Genomic DNA, 17,816 nt, shown 5'->3' on the forward strand with positions numbered 1-17,816 from the left:
ATCAGTAGGGGATAGCTAATTACTATTCATTAATTCTGCAGCCGAGGGGACAAATTGTAATTTTGGGACCCGTGACCCGGTGTGGTTCAGTCTGATAGAGATTCACCGATAGGGGTCGGACATGTGTAATAATTCTGATAGGGGTCAGCTCGATAGGGATCAGGAATAGAGATCAGTAGGGGATAGCTAATTACTATTCTTCAAATCTGGCGCCGATGGGGATAAGTTGTAATTTTATCCTGTGGTCCGGTACGGCTCAGTCTGATAGAAATTCACTGATAAGGATCGGCTTTCAGGGGTCAGAGATATAACGTGCTGTTTTGTCTTGTTTTGTCTATTTGTAACTGTTTATGTTATGTTATGTTAAAATGCAATGTGGTTGTAATTGTTTCCATTAAGATTGTTGGTGGTTAGATAGAGGGAGAGAGAGAGAATTATAATAAGGGATATTGGATAAATCCGAAACTTCTATATTGTACCTATGTACCTATGTTAATAGGTACATGTATAAATGTATAATCAGGAATGAAATGACTGATGTATAATTGAAATAATATCTGAATATAATATTTAAATATTGAGACTAAATAGTCGAATAGATCCCTTGGTTGTGCGCTCCACAAATGCTATACCAGCCCATGCGGTTTTTCTCAACCTGAATATACGAAGGAGAAGCTCTGAGATAAGGCAGAGCACGAGCAATAGTGTCTCTTCGAATACCTCGTGGGCATTAATCAACGTCGGGCGAAGTATATGCTAACTATATTCAGATAGAAGGAGAGAATTTCGATTAAAACTACGATTAAATTCCGATTGAATTAAATTAAATTACGTTTAAAGCAAATTCACAATGGCGAACCCCAATACTCCAAAGCTGAGGTTTAATGAGTTCCTAGAACAAAAAATTGAATATAGATCAGGGGGAAAGGAACGATGGACGCCTATAAAGAAAGTTTGGGAGGGATTGAAGTTAAGATGGACACAAGCAGGTTATCTAGGGGGGTGGCCGCCAACAGGGGCCCAGCTGAAAACAATGGAACGTGAGTTGAGAGGGACGTAGCAGGAGGCCAGAGACAAGGAAGTTGAAAGAAATAAAAGCCATGTATTTAAGAACCAAGGGACCAAACAGAGAATGAACAGAAGGCGGGGCCATTGCGTCTCCCACTGGTCTGCTTACTGGCGTAAATGAAGATTTGCAAGAATCAAATCCTGTGCATGAAACACGCTTGATATTCAGTCGGGGACTAATATCGATATGAATGAGGTCGGGGACAAAGCGAGTGTGGTACATGAGGTGTTTCAGTTGGAGCTGGAACCGGTGAGAATGTTGAAAAAGTCGCAGGCTTGCTGATGAGAGTTATATCATAGAATATTGAGGGGGGTGCATGACTGTTGGAAAGAGTGTTAAACTCTATTAACGCAAAATTCTTTTTGCGGATTTATATTATGAGGTTTGAACTATACTAATGTTGTAGAATTACATAATCAACATCTGAACATACTTACGTTAAACATTAATTGAGCCACTGAGTAATAGATAAGCTGTACACTAGGTACGGGGCGAAGGGTGTGGTCGATGTAAGACGGGAGTGGTGTTCTAACCAAATTATTTAGTTATTTTAATTCATTTACACAAGTACTTCCCGGGTATTGATTTTGGTTTGATTGTTCAGATAACATCATTGAAATTAAACAGGAGGTCAAGGTATACTAACATTAGAATCTGTTTTCATTATGGAGAACTATGAAAGGCCCGCAGAGTGGATTGCAGGCTGAGGTTTTTATGTTAAAGGGACAGTGCACATTTATCACAGTTGTGTGTGTCTGTCTAATGGCTGGGTATTTAAGAAGTATTTTTGGGAGTAAATTTGGAGAAACACGAATAAGACATGAAACATCGAGACAAATTATTTGAGTTTGAGGGGATTATCATAATTATTAGGTTTTGTTTTTGTCGTAAATGTTTGGGTTAAGGGGATTTCCATGTTCCCAGAGACATGATATTTTAAAGAGGCACGCTCACATATGGAACCTTTATGAGTTTTTTATTTTATGAGTTTTAATTACACAAGTGATTTTTATTTTATTTTAAGGATAAAGGGTTCTTTAATATGTCTATGGTATGGAACACGAATGTGGGGGGATGGTGTAACCCGTGACCGGATTTCATGGCTCTCTCGGGTGGTCTGATCAGCCACAAGGGGGTGCCATTTGAATAATACATTTGTGGTCATGGGTAATACTGTTTTATAAAAATATTTTTTTTTTTTTAAATTTAATTTTTTAAGGTAACTTAATTATAGTGGAGTTTACTTAACCTATATAAAGACTTTAGTAATTGCCACCATAGACATGTTTTTCAAAAAATAAAAATCCATGAGTTTAGATAAAGCCAAACAGTGAGACATTTAGTTCAAATGTGGAAACATGGGAAAAGGCAGACAGATGAGCCCTCCCCCGCACTTCAGAGACCTTGACGGTTGGAGAGCAGAGAGGAGAAGTTTTAGAAGGGAGCCAGGACGAGCAAGGATAACGGAGTGTGTAGATAACAGTCACTGAGTGGAGACAAAAGGGAGAATTGGACATGTGGAAAATTAAAGGGGCGCTCCTACATGATAATGTCAGAACAGACGCATAATATACTAATCTTACCTAAGTCATTATTTAGAGCAGGTAAAGTTGTTACCTGGGCAAAGCTAGGTATCAAAAGGGGGATAGGTAAATTGTGGTCTAGGATAGGATGGGGCCTATTGGATAAGAAACTAATATTTTTTTTAAATGTAGTTAACAAATGGGCATAGAAGTTAAAGATAGAATCAGATCAAACATGAGAAACTGTTTGTTAACCAAGCCTGTATGTCCAGCATTTTATGCATTATAGGTGAACTGCAGGTGAAGTCACTCAATCCAGTCCCAGAGGCTTGTTGGGGGGACCATACCAAGGTCTCCTGGTGGCAGCTAGCTGAAAGAGCTACCCGGATTCATATCGCACGGTGGGAGGGTAAGACACACTGACACTATCGAACAATAAACAGTGTTCGAGAGGAGAACTGGAATTAACAGAATTCCGGGGGCCATCTCTCGAATGAAGAAAATCCTCCCTGTCCTGTCACCCCTGTTTTTGTTCATAGAAGTGAAGATGTGTCTGGCTCTTGCTAAGTGATGTGTTCTCGGGGAAAGGGTGGGGCTTCACATGGAAGCTGTTTGTCTGAGCGGTCTTATCGTGGGTGACATCCCAAATAACACAGCTCCGGACGAATCAGTGCCCGAAGCCTCAGCTGGTTTGACCACCCTGGCTCACGGGTTGACAGAAATCTGGGGTGGATACTTCTCTGATTAATTGGGTTTTGATAGTATGTTTAGAAAATGGGGAAAATATTATGATCACTGTACTATGGGCTACATTCACCTGTGTGACTGTTTTAGTTTTATGGGGCTGCTGTCTATGAGGCCTTATTTCCAGGACTCTGGAGAAATCGATGGAAATAGATGGTGATGTACCAGCGGATTCCAGGTTCTGACCCGTGGAATGCTGAATGTATGTCTACAGAACAAGTGGACGAAAATTATAAATGAAATTATATTAAATTAGGAGGGTGTCCGTATGGGGATTACAGGATAACCGACTTGGGACAGTTCTGGGATTGGAAGAGAGGGTATCCTTATAGCATAGGGGATCCCACAAAGGTGGATAGGCTTTTCATGATATGGGAAAACCTGGGAGCACTGTTGAACTTTGTAAAGGTGATGAAATCTTGCTAACCATCAAAACTATTAAGCTCTCTGATGCAGGCACTTACACCCTCGGACTACAAAGGACCGGGACAGACACGATGGGTGTGTTTTCTATTAAGGTGCTGCCAAAACCAGAGGTCCCAGATGAACCAGGGCCAGACACACTCCTCTACCACCCCTGGACCGAACCTGCCACCACTGTATTAAAAAATCCCATTCAGGTAATTAATGTTAGACTATTCAGCTATTGATCAATTAGGCACTGAGACTGGTGTTATTGGTAGGGACAATTTGTGGCTTTCTTATGAGGTACAGTTAAGACCCTGAAAAGAAAGGACTACATGAGTTACATGAAACATTGGTCATGATGGACCTGTTCTGGCTACACACCCATTTGCTATAGGAGAAAAGGAGGGGTGGTTGTGTATTCTGAGAGGTTTTTACCTGGTTGAGGCCAATTCAACTCTCTGTTCCTCTGAGCCTTGTGTTTCCTACAGTACCTCCTCATCGGGCCCCTTGGGGTGTTGAGGCATATGGGGGCAATTACAGTTGCATCACGGGTACAGGTAATGGCATTGATTATGGGAGATTGCCTGAAGCTGATTGCAGTAGTAACATAACCATTAATTCCACTTGGCCAGTTACAGGCCTAAACCAAACTAGTGGTCTGGCTGATGTGTGGTGGATCTGTGGACCCAAAAGAGTGCTGAGACCCATTCTTAGAGGAGACTGGCAAGGTACGTGTGCTCTGACCAGTTTGATAATTCCACTGACCATTGTTGATGTTACTGCTGAACAGCTGTTGGGTTCTGTATCCAGGGGACCTGAAAACATTCCATCCCATGGGAGACATAGAAGTAGTGCTCCATGGACAGAGGATGTAGTTGACATACACACTAACCTGTTGGGAGTGCCGGTGGGGGTTCCTCATGAGCTTCAGGCCTTGGGCAGGAATGAGGGATTATAGGTCCAGCCATAGTGGATGCAAGACAGACTGCATGGATTCATTACATCTACTATGATCAACAGCGTTTTGTTAATTACCCCCGTGATGCACTCACTGGTATGTCTGAACAGTTTGAGGCCACATCTAGGGTTGCCAGACAGAATAGACTTGCTTTGGATATGCTTCTTGCCAGTCAGGGGGGCGTATGCAAGATGTACGGTGAACAATGTTGCACGTATATTCCTAATAACACCAGTCCAGATAGTAGTATATCTAAGGCCCTTAGTGGGCTTGATGCACTATCTGCTGAGATGAGGACCATGGCGGGGGTGGAGGAGTCTGGCCTGTTCTCTTGAGTGGGAGCCTGGTTTTGGTAAGTAAACTAGAATGGTGGTTACTGGATTTCTGACCCTAATTTTTGTTATTGACGTGTTGTGCTGCTTGCATCATACCGTGTTTTAAGAAGTCTGTTACAGATGTGGTGAAGGCTTCAGGCATGATGATGCCTTTGCTTGATGCTCCAGTTGGAGATGCTGATACTGAAGCATGCTTTCAGGGGAGGATGAGACTGACTGAGGATGACCCATGGTATGCTGTGGGTGAGGTAGTAGAATAAATCTTACACCACCACAGTTCCTTGTTATACATCTTTATGATGGGTTTTCTTTCCAGTATGTTTGTTCTCCCTGTTGTGAAGGTTTTGAGTCCCTGGGTGGCATGAAGCCCAACTGGTGCAGGATAGGAGTAGCTGAGAGGACCAGATGGTTTATAATAATGCTTTGCTTTGTTTTACTCTGTTTTCCATGACCAAAGTTTTATCCGGTATCTTACATGTCAATAAACAAAGTGTTATCCTGTTTTTGCTAAGTGACACCCTTGTGGGTGTCAAAAGGGGGACTTAAATTTCATTTTTTTTTTTTTTAATGTTCTGTTTTTGAATGAGCTGTTCTCTTTTGACATGAAGGTATTTTAAACTCTGTGACTGTTGTATGATTCATTGCTGAATTTTTGTTCACACCCTGGGGGGTGTGAAAAAGAGGGATTATTGGTTCCTGTGTTTTACATTATAGCCATTACCATATATATGATTGAATATTATCTGCTGTTGGCTTGTGTTGATGTATGCAAGTGTTATGCAACATAGCTGACTTGAAACATTGTTAAAAGAGTCAGGGCCAGGGGACTTTCTCATGCTGGAAAAATACAGAAGGGAGGGCACATTCAGAGCGTGGGGTTGCGAGAACAAGCATTTTTTTGTTAGATAACAGGAGCCAGGTGCGTGATAACGGTATGGAGCATGAGAGCCTGGCTGCAACTTCTCTTATGACATTCCAGAATCGCATTGCAGTAGATATGCTACTGGCGGAGAAAGGTGGAGCTTGTACTATGTTTGGTGAACAGTGTTGCACTTTCATCCCTAGTAACACAGCCTCCGATGGTAGCTTGACCATGGCCCTAGAAGGTTTGAGGACGCTTAATGGTAAAATGAAATCTCATTCTGGGATGGATACCTCTATGTGGGGACTCCTGGATGAGTGCGTTTGGTAAATATAAAACCCTGGTGTCCTCCATTTTGGTGTCCATTTCGGTGTTCGCTGCCATTTTTAGTTCTCTGTGGATGCTGTTGCATTCCATGCATCCGTTCCCTTGCCACTAGGGTTATCTCTAGAGCCATTGACCCTTCCTCCCCTTCCCAGATGTTTCCTCTGCTGGATAAAGACCTACTTGAATTCGAGGATGAGGAGGAGAGTGTCTATTAGATTTACATTATATCTGCTGTTGCCTTATGGGGATGTATGTATGTGTTATGCAAGTGGATCATTCCGCCTGACTTGCCTAGTTTAAGTCACATCTCTTTGGAGATGTGAAGAGAGGGAATCACAACTTTTTCCTGCGGGAAAAAAGTTGGCTTATGTAGACAAGCATTTACTTTTATTTTGAGCTGTTGTTCTCCGCTCTGTAAAATGAGGGTTGTAAGTTCCTAGGTGGCTGGTAGCCAACTTAGTACATAGTGGGATTGAATGGAGAACATGATGTAATACATATATATCTATTTCTGTTTAAAACCGTGCCTTATTTCATAGTCCCATTGGGAGAAGTTTCTCTTTGTGTCTGGATCCAGTTAGGTTGTGTCACGTCTCTGGTGAGACGTGAAGAGAGGGTTTTGTAGAGAAATGCTAATTCTTATGTAGGTGACCAAACTATTGTTGATAAAGGGCTACAACTCAGAGTTGAGCCTGTGGGGTCCCCTACAGGATAGCTCCCGCATTACACTAATGGCCAAAACCAGCGCACACACACATGATCTCCGTTGTAGCTGAACGTTGAATGCCCGAAGAGGATTCTACGATGACGGACAGACAACTGAGCCAATGGCGGAAGACTACAGACTACACCCCAGATGAACCAATCCAAAGATCCGATCTTCCAGAATCAACCTACATTCTTTCCTATATAATAGTGGTGTACTGATTGTAACGGTCTCTTCTTCGTCTGCGCTTCCGTACGAACCAGCGGGAGAGCCGTAATTACGCTGTTCTAGATATCTTCACTCTGAATAAACTGTAGCTTGTCATACAATTTACCACCTTGTCTGAATCGATCCTTGACCGACTCGTCCGTCTACATATCCAATTACTAACACATGCGAAAGGTCTGTGGTTGAAAAACTGATAGAAACAGTGATCTTTGACACATGCAGTTAGTGCTGTATCAACAACAGAGAATATATGTTCTCATGAATGGCTTTTTTTGGAAATTGGAATACATGCAATGAATATCTGTAAAACTTGGGTTACTCCTTGCAGATAACAGTTGCATCAGTTTCTGTAGTGTAGTGGTTATCACGTTCGCTTTACACGCGAAAGGTCCCTGGTTCGAAACCGGGCGGAAACAGTCATCTTTGACACATGCAGTAAGTTGTGTATTTATAAAAGAGATGAGTTGCTTTCATAAATACCTTATTTTGGAAATTCAAATACATGCACTGACTATAAGAAAATTAAGTTTACTTCTTGCAGGTATCTCAAGCAGAAGTTTCTGTAGTGTAGCTGTTATCACGTGCACTTAACATGCAAAAGGTCCCTGGTTTGAACCTCTGTGTAAACAGCACTCATTGATACATTCAGTAAGTACCATAGTTGAAACTGAAAATTCTATTTTTCATTAATGCCTTCTTTTGGGAATCAAAAGATTCCATAGCGTAGTGGTTATCAAGTTCACTTAAGACGCAAAATGTATACTTTTCGTTGCTGGGCGGAAACAGACGTCTCTGACACATGTGAGAAGTACTGTATTTGTAACAGAGAATTTTCATAAATGCATTATGTTGGAATTTCGAATTCGTGCGATGAATATATGTAAAATTTGGTTTACTCCACAGTAATAATTCTAGCAGCAGTTTCTCTAGTTTAGTAGTTATCAAGTTTGCTTTACACACGAATGGTCCCCGATTCGAAGCTGGGCGGAAACAGTACTCTATGACAAATCCATTAAGTACTGTATTTGTAACAGAGAATAGTTGTTCTAATAAATGCCTTACTTTGGAAATTCGAATACATGCAATAAATATTTGTAAAATGCGGTTTACTCCTTGCTGGTAATTAATGCAGCAGTTTCTGTAGTGTAATGGTTATCACGTTCACCTTACATGCGAAAGGTCTGTGGTTGAAAAACTGATAGAAACAGTGATCTTTGACACATGCAGTTAGTGCTGTATCAACAACAGAGAATATATGTTCTCATGAATGGCTTTTTTTGGAAATTGGAATACATGCAATGAATATCTGTAAAACTTGGGTTACTCCTTGCAGATAACAGTTGCATCAGTTTCTGTAGTGTAGTGGTTATCACGTTCGCTTTACACGCGAAAGGTCCCTGGTTCGAAACCGGGCGGAAACAGTCATCTTTGACACATGCAGTAAGTTGTGTATTTATAAAAGAGATGAGTTGCTTTCATAAATACCTTATTTTGGAAATTCAAATACATGCACTGACTATAAGAAAATTAAGTTTACTTCTTGCAGGTATCTCAAGCAGAAGTTTCTGTAGTGTAGCTGTTATCACGTGCACTTAACATGCAAAAGGTCCCTGGTTTGAACCTCTGTGTAAACAGCACTCATTGATACATTCAGTAAGTACCATAGTTGAAACTGAAAATTCTATTTTTCATTAATGCCTTCTTTTGGGAATCAAAAGATTCCATAGCGTAGTGGTTATCAAGTTCACTTAAGACGCAAAATGTATACTTTTCGTTGCTGGGCGGAAACAGACGTCTCTGACACATGTGAGAAGTACTGTATTTGTAACAGAGAATTTTCATAAATGCATTATGTTGGAATTTCGAATTCGTGCGATGAATATATGTAAAATTTGGTTTACTCCACAGTAATAATTCTAGCAGCAGTTTCTCTAGTTTAGTAGTTATCAAGTTTGCTTTACACATGAATGGTCCCCGATTCGAAGCTGGGCGGAAACAGTTCTCTATGACAAATCCATTAAGTACTGTATTTGTAACAGAGAATAGTTGTTCTAATAAATGCCTTACTTTGGAAATTCGAATACATGCAATAAATATTTGTAAAATGCGGTTTACTCCTTGCTGGTAATTAATGCAGCAGTTTCTGTAGTGTAATGGTTATCACGTTCACCTTACATGCGAAAGGTCTGTGGTTGAAAAACTGATAGAAACAGTGATCTTTGACACATGCAGTTAGTGCTGTATCAACAACAGAGAATATATGTTCTCATGAATGGCTTTTTTTGGAAATTGGAATACATGCAATGAATATCTGTAAAATTTGGGTTACTCCTTGCTGATAACACTTGCATCAGTTTCTGTAGTGTAGTGGTTATCACGTTCGCTTTACACGCGAAAGGTCCCTGGTTCGAAACCGGGCGGAAACAGTCATCTTTGACACATGTAGTAAGTTGTGTATTTATAAAAGAGATGAGTTGCTTTCATAAATACCTTATTTTGGAAATTCAAATACATGCACTGACTATAAGAAAATTAAGTTTACTTCTTGCAGGTATCTCAAGCAGAAGTTTCTGTAGTATAGCTGTTATCACGTGCACTTAACATGCAAAAGGTCCCTGGTTTGAACCTCTGTGTAAACAGCACTCATTGATACATTCAGTAAGTACCATAGTTGAAACTGAAAATTCTATTTTTCATTAATGCCTTCTTTTGGGAATCAAAAGATTCCATAGCGTAGTGGTTATCAAGTTCACTTAAGACGCAAAATGTATACTTTTCGTTGCTGGGCGGAAACAGACGTCTCTGACACATGTGAGAAGTACTGTATTTGTAACAGAGAATTTTCATAAATGCATTATGTTGGAATTTCGAATTCGTGCGATGAATATATGTAAAATTTGGTTTACTCCACAGTAATAATTCTAGCAGCAGTTTCTCTAGTTTAGTAGTTATCAAGTTTGCTTTACACATGAATGGTCCCCGATTCGAAGCTGGGCGGAAACAGTTCTCTATGACAAATCCATTAAGTACTGTATTTGTAACAGAGAATAGTTGTTCTAATAAATGCCTTACTTTGGAAATTCGAATACATGCAATAAATATTTGTAAAATGCGGTTTACTCCTTGCTGGTAATTAATGCAGCAGTTTCTGTAGTGTAATGGTTATCACGTTCACCTTACATGCGAAAGGTCTGTGGTTGAAAAACTGATAGAAACAGTGATCTTTGACACATGCAGTTAGTGCTGTATCAACAACAGAGAATATATGTTCTCATGAATGGCTTTTTTTGGAAATTGGAATACATGCAATGAATATCTGTAAAATTTGGGTTACTCCTTGCTGATAACACTTGCATCAGTTTCTGTAGTGTAGTGGTTATCACGTTCGCTTTACACGCGAAAGGTCCCTGGTTCGAAACCGGGCGGAAACAGTCATCTTTGACACATGCAGTAAGTTGTGTATTTATAAAAGAGATGAGTTGCTTTCATAAATACCTTATTTTGGAAATTCAAATACATGCACTGACTATAAGAAAATTAAGTTTACTTCTTGCAGGTATCTCAAGCAGAAGTTTCTGTAGTGTAGCTGTTATCACGTGCACTTAACATGCAAAAGGTCCCTGGTTTGAACCTCTGTGTAAACAGCACTCATTGATACATTCAGTAAGTACCATAGTTGAAACTGAAAATTCTATTTTTCATTAATGCCTTCTTTTGGGAATCAAAAGATTCCATAGCGTAGTGGTTATCAAGTTCACTTAAGACGCAAAATGTATACTTTTCGTTGCTGGGCGGAAACAGACGTCTCTGACACATGTGAGAAGTACTGTATTTGTAACAGAGAATTTTCATAAATGCATTATGTTGGAATTTCGAATTCGTGCGATGAATATATGTAAAATTTGGTTTACTCCACAGTAATAATTCTAGCAGCAGTTTCTCTAGTTTAGTAGTTATCAAGTTTGCTTTACACATGAATGGTCCCCGATTCGAAGCTGGGCGGAAACAGTTCTCTATGACAAATCCATTAAGTACTGTATTTGTAACAGAGAATAGTTGTTCTAATAAATGCCTTACTTTGGAAATTCGAATACATGCAATAAATATTTGTAAAATGCGGTTTACTCCTTGCTGGTAATTAATGCAGCAGTTTCTGTAGTGTAATGGTTATCACGTTCACCTTACATGCGAAAGGTCTGTGGTTGAAAAACTGATAGAAACAGTGATCTTTGACACATGCAGTTAGTGCTGTATCAACAACAGAGAATATATGTTCTCATGAATGGCTTTTTTTGGAAATTGGAATACATGCAATGAATATCTGTAAAATTTGGGTTACTCCTTGCTGATAACACTTGCATCAGTTTCTGTAGTGTAGTGGTTATCACGTTCGCTTTACACGCGAAAGGTCCCTGGTTCGAAACCGGGCGGAAACAGTCATCTTTGACACATGCAGTAAGTTGTGTATTTATAAAAGAGATGAGTTGCTTTCATAAATACCTTATTTTGGAAATTCAAATACATGCACTGACTATAAGAAAATTAAGTTTACTTCTTGCAGGTATCTCAAGCAGAAGTTTCTGTAGTGTAGCTGTTATCACGTGCACTTAACATGCAAAAGGTCCCTGGTTTGAACCTCTGTGTAAACAGCACTCATTGATACATTCAGTAAGTACCATAGTTGAAACTGAAAATTCTATTTTTCATTAATGCCTTCTTTTGGGAATCAAAAGATTCCATAGCGTAGTGGTTATCAAGTTCACTTAAGACGCAAAATGTATACTTTTCGTTGCTGGGCGGAAACAGACGTCTCTGACACATGTGAGAAGTACTGTATTTGTAACAGAGAATTTTCATAAATGCATTATGTTGGAATTTCGAATTCGTGCGATGAATATATGTAAAATTTGGTTTACTCCACAGTAATAATTCTAGCAGCAGTTTCTCTAGTTTAGTAGTTATCAAGTTTGCTTTACACATGAATGGTCCCCGATTCGAAGCTGGGCGGAAACAGTTCTCTATGACAAATCCATTAAGTACTGTATTTGTAACAGAGAATAGTTGTTCTAATAAATGCCTTACTTTGGAAATTCGAATACATGCAATAAATATTTGTAAAATGCGGTTTACTCCTTGCTGGTAATTAATGCAGCAGTTTCTGTAGTGTAATGGTTATCACGTTCACCTTACATGCGAAAGGTCTGTGGTTGAAAAACTGATAGAAACAGTGATCTTTGACACATGCAGTTAGTGCTGTATCAACAACAGAGAATATATGTTCTCATGAATGGCTTTTTTTGGAAATTGGAATACATGCAATGAATATCTGTAAAATTTGGGTTACTCCTTGCTGATAACACTTGCATCAGTTTCTGTAGTGTAGTGGTTATCACGTTCGCTTTACACGCGAAAGGTCCCTGGTTCGAAACCGGGCGGAAACAGTCATCTTTGACACATGCAGTAAGTTGTGTATTTATAAAAGAGATGAGTTGCTTTCATAAATACCTTATTTTGGAAATTCAAATACATGCACTGACTATAAGAAAATTAAGTTTACTTCTTGCAGGTATCTCAAGCAGAAGTTTCTGTAGTGTAGCTGTTATCACGTGCACTTAACATGCAAAAGGTCCCTGGTTTGAACCTCTGTGTAAACAGCACTCATTGATACATTCAGTAAGTACCATAGTTGAAACTGAAAATTCAATTTTCATTAATGCCTTCTTTTGGGAATCAAAAGATTCCATAGCGTAGTGGTTATCAAGTTCACTTAAGACGCAAAATGTATACTTTTCGATGCTGGGCGGAAACAGACGTCTCTGACACATGTGAGAAGTACTGTATTTGTAACAGAGAATTTTCATAAATGCATTATGTTGGAATTTCGAATTCGTGCGATGAATATATGTAAAATTTGGTTTACTCCACAGTAATAATTCTAGCAGCAGTTTCTCTAGTTTAGTAGTTATCAAGTTTGCTTTACACACGAATGGTCCCCGATTCGAAGCTGGGCGGAAACAGTTCTCTATGACAAATCCATTAAGTACTGTATTTGTAACAGAGAATAGTTGTTCTAATAAATGCCTTACTTTGGAAATTCGAATACATGCAATAAATATTTGTAAAATGCGGTTTACTCCTTGCTGGTAATTAATGCAGCAGTTTCTGTAGTGTAATGGTTATCACGTTCACCTTACATGCGAAAGGTCTGTGGTTGAAAAACTGATAGAAACAGTGATCTTTGACACATGCAGTTAGTGCTGTATCAACAACAGAGAATATATGTTCTCATGAATGGCTTTTTTTGGAAATTGGAATACATGCAATGAATATCTGTAAAATTTGGGTTACTCCTTGCTGATAACACTTGCATCAGTTTCTGTAGTGTAGTGGTTATCACGTTCGCTTTACACGCGAAAGGTCCCTGGTTCGAAACCGGGCGGAAACAGTCATCTTTGACACATGCAGTAAGTTGTGTATTTATAAAAGAGATGAGTTGCTTTCATAAATACCTTATTTTGGAAATTCAAATACATGCACTGACTATAAGAAAATTAAGTTTACTTCTTGCAGGTATCTCAAGCAGAAGTTTCTGTAGTGTAGCTGTTATCACGTGCACTTAACATGCAAAAGGTCCCTGGTTTGAACCTCTGTGTAAACAGCACTCATTGATACATTCAGTAAGTACCATAGTTGAAACTGAAAATTCTATTTTTCATTAATGCCTTCTTTTGGGAATCAAAAGATTCCATAGCGTAGTGGTTATCAAGTTCACTTAAGACGCAAAATGTATACTTTTCGTTGCTGGGCGGAAACAGACGTCTCTGACACATGTGAGAAGTACTGTATTTGTAACAGAGAATTTTCATAAATGCATTATGTTGGAATTTCGAATTCGTGCGATGAATATATGTAAAATTTGGTTTACTCCACAGTAATAATTCTAGCAGCAGTTTCTCTAGTTTAGTAGTTATCAAGTTTGCTTTACACATGAATGGTCCCCGATTCGAAGCTGGGCGGAAACAGTTCTCTATGACAAATCCATTAAGTACTGTATTTGTAACAGAGAATAGTTGTTCTAATAAATGCCTTACTTTGGAAATTCGAATACATGCAATAAATATTTGTAAAATGCGGTTTACTCCTTGCTGGTAATTAATGCAGCAGTTTCTGTAGTGTAATGGTTATCACGTTCACCTTACATGCGAAAGGTCTGTGGTTGAAAAACTGATAGAAACAGTGATCTTTGACACATGCAGTTAGTGCTGTATCAACAACAGAGAATATATGTTCTCATGAATGGCTTTTTTTGGAAATTGGAATACATGCAATGAATATCTGTAAAATTTGGGTTACTCCTTGCTGATAACACTTGCATCAGTTTCTGTAGTGTAGTGGTTATCACGTTCGCTTTACACGCGAAAGGTCCCTGGTTCGAAACCGGGCGGAAACAGTCATCTTTGACACATGCAGTAAGTTGTGTATTTATAAAAGAGATGAGTTGCTTTCATAAATACCTTATTTTGGAAATTCAAATACATGCACTGACTATAAGAAAATTAAGTTTACTTCTTGCAGGTATCTCAAGCAGAAGTTTCTGTAGTGTAGCTGTTATCACGTGCACTTAACATGCAAAAGGTCCCTGGTTTGAACCTCTGTGTAAACAGCACTCATTGATACATTCAGTAAGTACCATAGTTGAAACTGAAAATTCAATTTTTCATTAATGCCTTCTTTTGGGAATCAAAAGATTCCATAGCGTAGTGGTTATCAAGTTCACTTAAGACGCAAAATGTATACTTTTCGTTGCTGGGCGGAAACAGACGTCTCTGACACATGTGAGAAGTACTGTATTTGTAACAGAGAATTTTCATAAATGCATTATGTTGGAATTTCGAATTCGTGCGATGAATATATGTAAAATTTGGTTTACTCCACAGTAATAATTCTAGCAGCAGTTTCTCTAGTTTAGTAGTTATCAAGTTTGCTTTACACACGAATGGTCCCCGATTCGAAGCTGGGCGGAAACAGTTCTCTATGACAAATCCATTAAGTACTGTATTTGTAACAGAGAATAGTTGTTCTAATAAATGCCTTACTTTGGAAATTCGAATACATGCAATAAATATTTGTAAAATGCGGTTTACTCCTTGCTGGTAATTAATGCAGCAGTTTCTGTAGTGTAATGGTTATCACGTTCACCTTACATGCGAAAGGTCTGTGGTTGAAAAACTGATAGAAACAGTGATCTTTGACACATGCAGTTAGTGCTGTATCAACAACAGAGAATATATGTTCTCATGAATGGCTTTTTTTGGAAATTGGAATACATGCAATGAATATCTGTAAAATTTGGGTTACTCCTTGCTGATAACACTTGCATCAGTTTCTGTAGTGTAGTGGTTATCACGTTCGCTTTACACGCGAAAGGTCCCTGGTTCGAAACCGGGCGGAAACAGTCATCTTTGACACATGCAGTAAGTTGTGTATTTATAAAAGAGATGAGTTGCTTTCATAAATACCTTATTTTGGAAATTCAAATACATGCACTGACTATAAGAAAATTAAGTTTACTTCTTGCAGGTATCTCAAGCAGAAGTTTCTGTAGTGTAGCTGTTATCACGTGCACTTAACATGCAAAAGGTCCCTGGTTTGAACCTCTGTGTAAACAGCACTCATTGATACATTCAGTAAGTACCATAGTTGAAACTGAAAATTCTATTTTTCATTAATGCCTTCTTTTGGGAATCAAAAGATTCCATAGCGTAGTGGTTATCAAGTTCACTTAAGACGCAAAATGTATACTTTTCGATGCTGGGCGGAAACAGACGTCTCTGACACATGTGAGAAGTACTGTATTTGTAACAGAGAATTTTCATAAATGCATTATGTTGGAATTTCGAATTCGTGCGATGAATATATGTAAAATTTGGTTTACTCCACAGTAATAATTCTAGCAGCAGTTTCTCTAGTTTAGTAGTTATCAAGTTTGCTTTACACACGAATGGTCCCCGATTCGAAGCTGGGCGGAAACAGTTCTCTATGACAAATCCATTAAGTACTGTATTTGTAACAGAGAATAGTTGTTCTAATAAATGCCTTACTTTGGAAATTCGAATACATGCAATAAATATTTGTAAAATGCGGTTTACTCCTTGCTGGTAATTAATGCAGCAGTTTCTGTAGTGTAATGGTTATCACGTTCACCTTACATGCGAAAGGTCTGTGGTTGAAAAACTGATAGAAACAGTGATCTTTGACACATGCAGTTAGTGCTGTATCAACAACAGAGAATATATGTTCTCATGAATGGCTTTTTTTGGAAATTGGAATACATGCAATGAATATCTGTAAAATTTGGGTTACTCCTTGCTGATAACACTTGCATCAGTTTCTGTAGTGTAGTGGTTATCACGTTCGCTTTACACGCGAAAGGTCCCTGGTTCGAAACCGGGCGGAAACAGTCATCTTTGACACATGCAGTAAGTTGTGTATTTATAAAAGAGATGAGTTGCTTTCATAAATACCTTATTTTGGAAATTCAAATACATGCACTGACTATAAGAAAATTAAGTTTACTTCTTGCAGGTATCTCAAGCAGAAGTTTCTGTAGTGTAGCTGTTATCACGTGCACTTAACATGCAAAAGGTCCCTGGTTTGAACCTCTGTGTAAACAGCACTCATTGATACATTCAGTAAGTACCATAGTTGAAACTGAAAATTCAATTTTTCATTAATGCCTTCTTTTGGGAATCAAAAGATTCCATAGCGTAGTGGTTATCAAGTTCACTTAAGACGCAAAATGTATACTTTTCGATGCTGGGCGGAAACAGACGTCTCTGACACATGTGAGAAGTACTGTATTTGTAACAGAGAATTTTCATAAATGCATTATGTTGGAATTTCGAATTCGTGCGATGAATATATGTAAAATTTGGTTTACTCCACAGTAATAATTCTAGCAGCAGTTTCTCTAGTTTAGTAGTTATCAAGTTTGCTTTACACACGAATGGTCCCCGATTCGAAGCTGGGCGGAAACAGTTCTCTATGACAAATCCATTAAGTACTGTATTTGTAACAGAGAATAGTTGTTCTAATAAATGCCTTACTTTGGAAATTCGAATACATGCAATAAATATTTGTAAAATGCGGTTTACTCCTTGCTGGTAATTAATGCAGCAGTTTCTGTAGTGTAATGGTTATCACGTTCACCTTACATGCGAAAGGTCTGTGGTTGAAAAACTGATAGAAACAGTGATCTTTGACACATGCAGTTAGTGCTGTATCAACAACAGAGAATATATGTTCTCATGAATGGCTTTTTTTGGAAATTGGAATACATGCAATGAATATCTGTAAAATTTGGGTTACTCCTTGCTGATAACACTTGCATCAGTTTCTGTAGTGTAGTGGTTATCACGTTCGCTTTACACGCGAAAGGTCCCTGGTTCGAAACCGGGCGGAAACAGTCATCTTTGACACATGCAGTAAGTTGTGTATTTATAAAAGAGATGAGTTGCTTTCATAAATACCTTATTTTGGAAATTCAAATACATGCACTGACTATAAGAAAATTAAGTTTACTTCTTGCAGGTATCTCAAGCAGAAGTTTCTGTAGTGTAGCTGTTATCACGTGCACTTAACATGCAAAAGGTCCCT

General features: G+C 38.7%; 11 non-coding genes across 11 annotated transcripts; all 11 read left to right on the forward strand.

Annotated features, from left to right (window-relative positions):
* Nucleotides 1-7,503: 7,503 nt before the first annotated feature.
* trnav-uac (transfer RNA valine (anticodon UAC)) lies at nucleotides 7,504-7,576 on the forward strand. Its single transcript has one exon. It is a non-coding gene; the product is annotated as a tRNA-Val (tRNA).
* A 932-nt stretch (nucleotides 7,577-8,508) lies between these two features.
* trnav-uac (transfer RNA valine (anticodon UAC)) lies at nucleotides 8,509-8,581 on the forward strand. Its single transcript has one exon. It is a non-coding gene; the product is annotated as a tRNA-Val (tRNA).
* A 932-nt stretch (nucleotides 8,582-9,513) lies between these two features.
* On the forward strand, nucleotides 9,514-9,586 carry trnav-uac (transfer RNA valine (anticodon UAC)). The gene has a single exon. It is a non-coding gene; the product is annotated as a tRNA-Val (tRNA).
* Nucleotides 9,587-10,518: 932 nt separating this feature from the next.
* On the forward strand, nucleotides 10,519-10,591 carry trnav-uac (transfer RNA valine (anticodon UAC)). Its single transcript has one exon. It is a non-coding gene; the product is annotated as a tRNA-Val (tRNA).
* A 932-nt stretch (nucleotides 10,592-11,523) lies between these two features.
* trnav-uac (transfer RNA valine (anticodon UAC)) lies at nucleotides 11,524-11,596 on the forward strand. The gene has a single exon. It is a non-coding gene; the product is annotated as a tRNA-Val (tRNA).
* A 932-nt stretch (nucleotides 11,597-12,528) lies between these two features.
* On the forward strand, nucleotides 12,529-12,601 carry trnav-uac (transfer RNA valine (anticodon UAC)). Its single transcript has one exon. It is a non-coding gene; the product is annotated as a tRNA-Val (tRNA).
* A 931-nt stretch (nucleotides 12,602-13,532) lies between these two features.
* On the forward strand, nucleotides 13,533-13,605 carry trnav-uac (transfer RNA valine (anticodon UAC)). The gene has a single exon. It is a non-coding gene; the product is annotated as a tRNA-Val (tRNA).
* A 932-nt stretch (nucleotides 13,606-14,537) lies between these two features.
* Nucleotides 14,538-14,610, forward strand: trnav-uac (transfer RNA valine (anticodon UAC)). The gene has a single exon. It is a non-coding gene; the product is annotated as a tRNA-Val (tRNA).
* Nucleotides 14,611-15,542: 932 nt separating this feature from the next.
* Nucleotides 15,543-15,615, forward strand: trnav-uac (transfer RNA valine (anticodon UAC)). The gene has a single exon. It is a non-coding gene; the product is annotated as a tRNA-Val (tRNA).
* A 932-nt stretch (nucleotides 15,616-16,547) lies between these two features.
* Nucleotides 16,548-16,620, forward strand: trnav-uac (transfer RNA valine (anticodon UAC)). Its single transcript has one exon. It is a non-coding gene; the product is annotated as a tRNA-Val (tRNA).
* A 932-nt stretch (nucleotides 16,621-17,552) lies between these two features.
* On the forward strand, nucleotides 17,553-17,625 carry trnav-uac (transfer RNA valine (anticodon UAC)). The gene has a single exon. It is a non-coding gene; the product is annotated as a tRNA-Val (tRNA).
* The last annotated feature ends 191 nt before the right edge of the window (nucleotides 17,626-17,816 follow it).

This window comes from Oncorhynchus kisutch, unplaced genomic scaffold (genome assembly GCF_002021735.2).
Source record: "Oncorhynchus kisutch isolate 150728-3 unplaced genomic scaffold, Okis_V2 scaffold1350, whole genome shotgun sequence".
Classification (NCBI taxonomy): domain Eukaryota; kingdom Metazoa; phylum Chordata; class Actinopteri; order Salmoniformes; family Salmonidae; genus Oncorhynchus; species Oncorhynchus kisutch.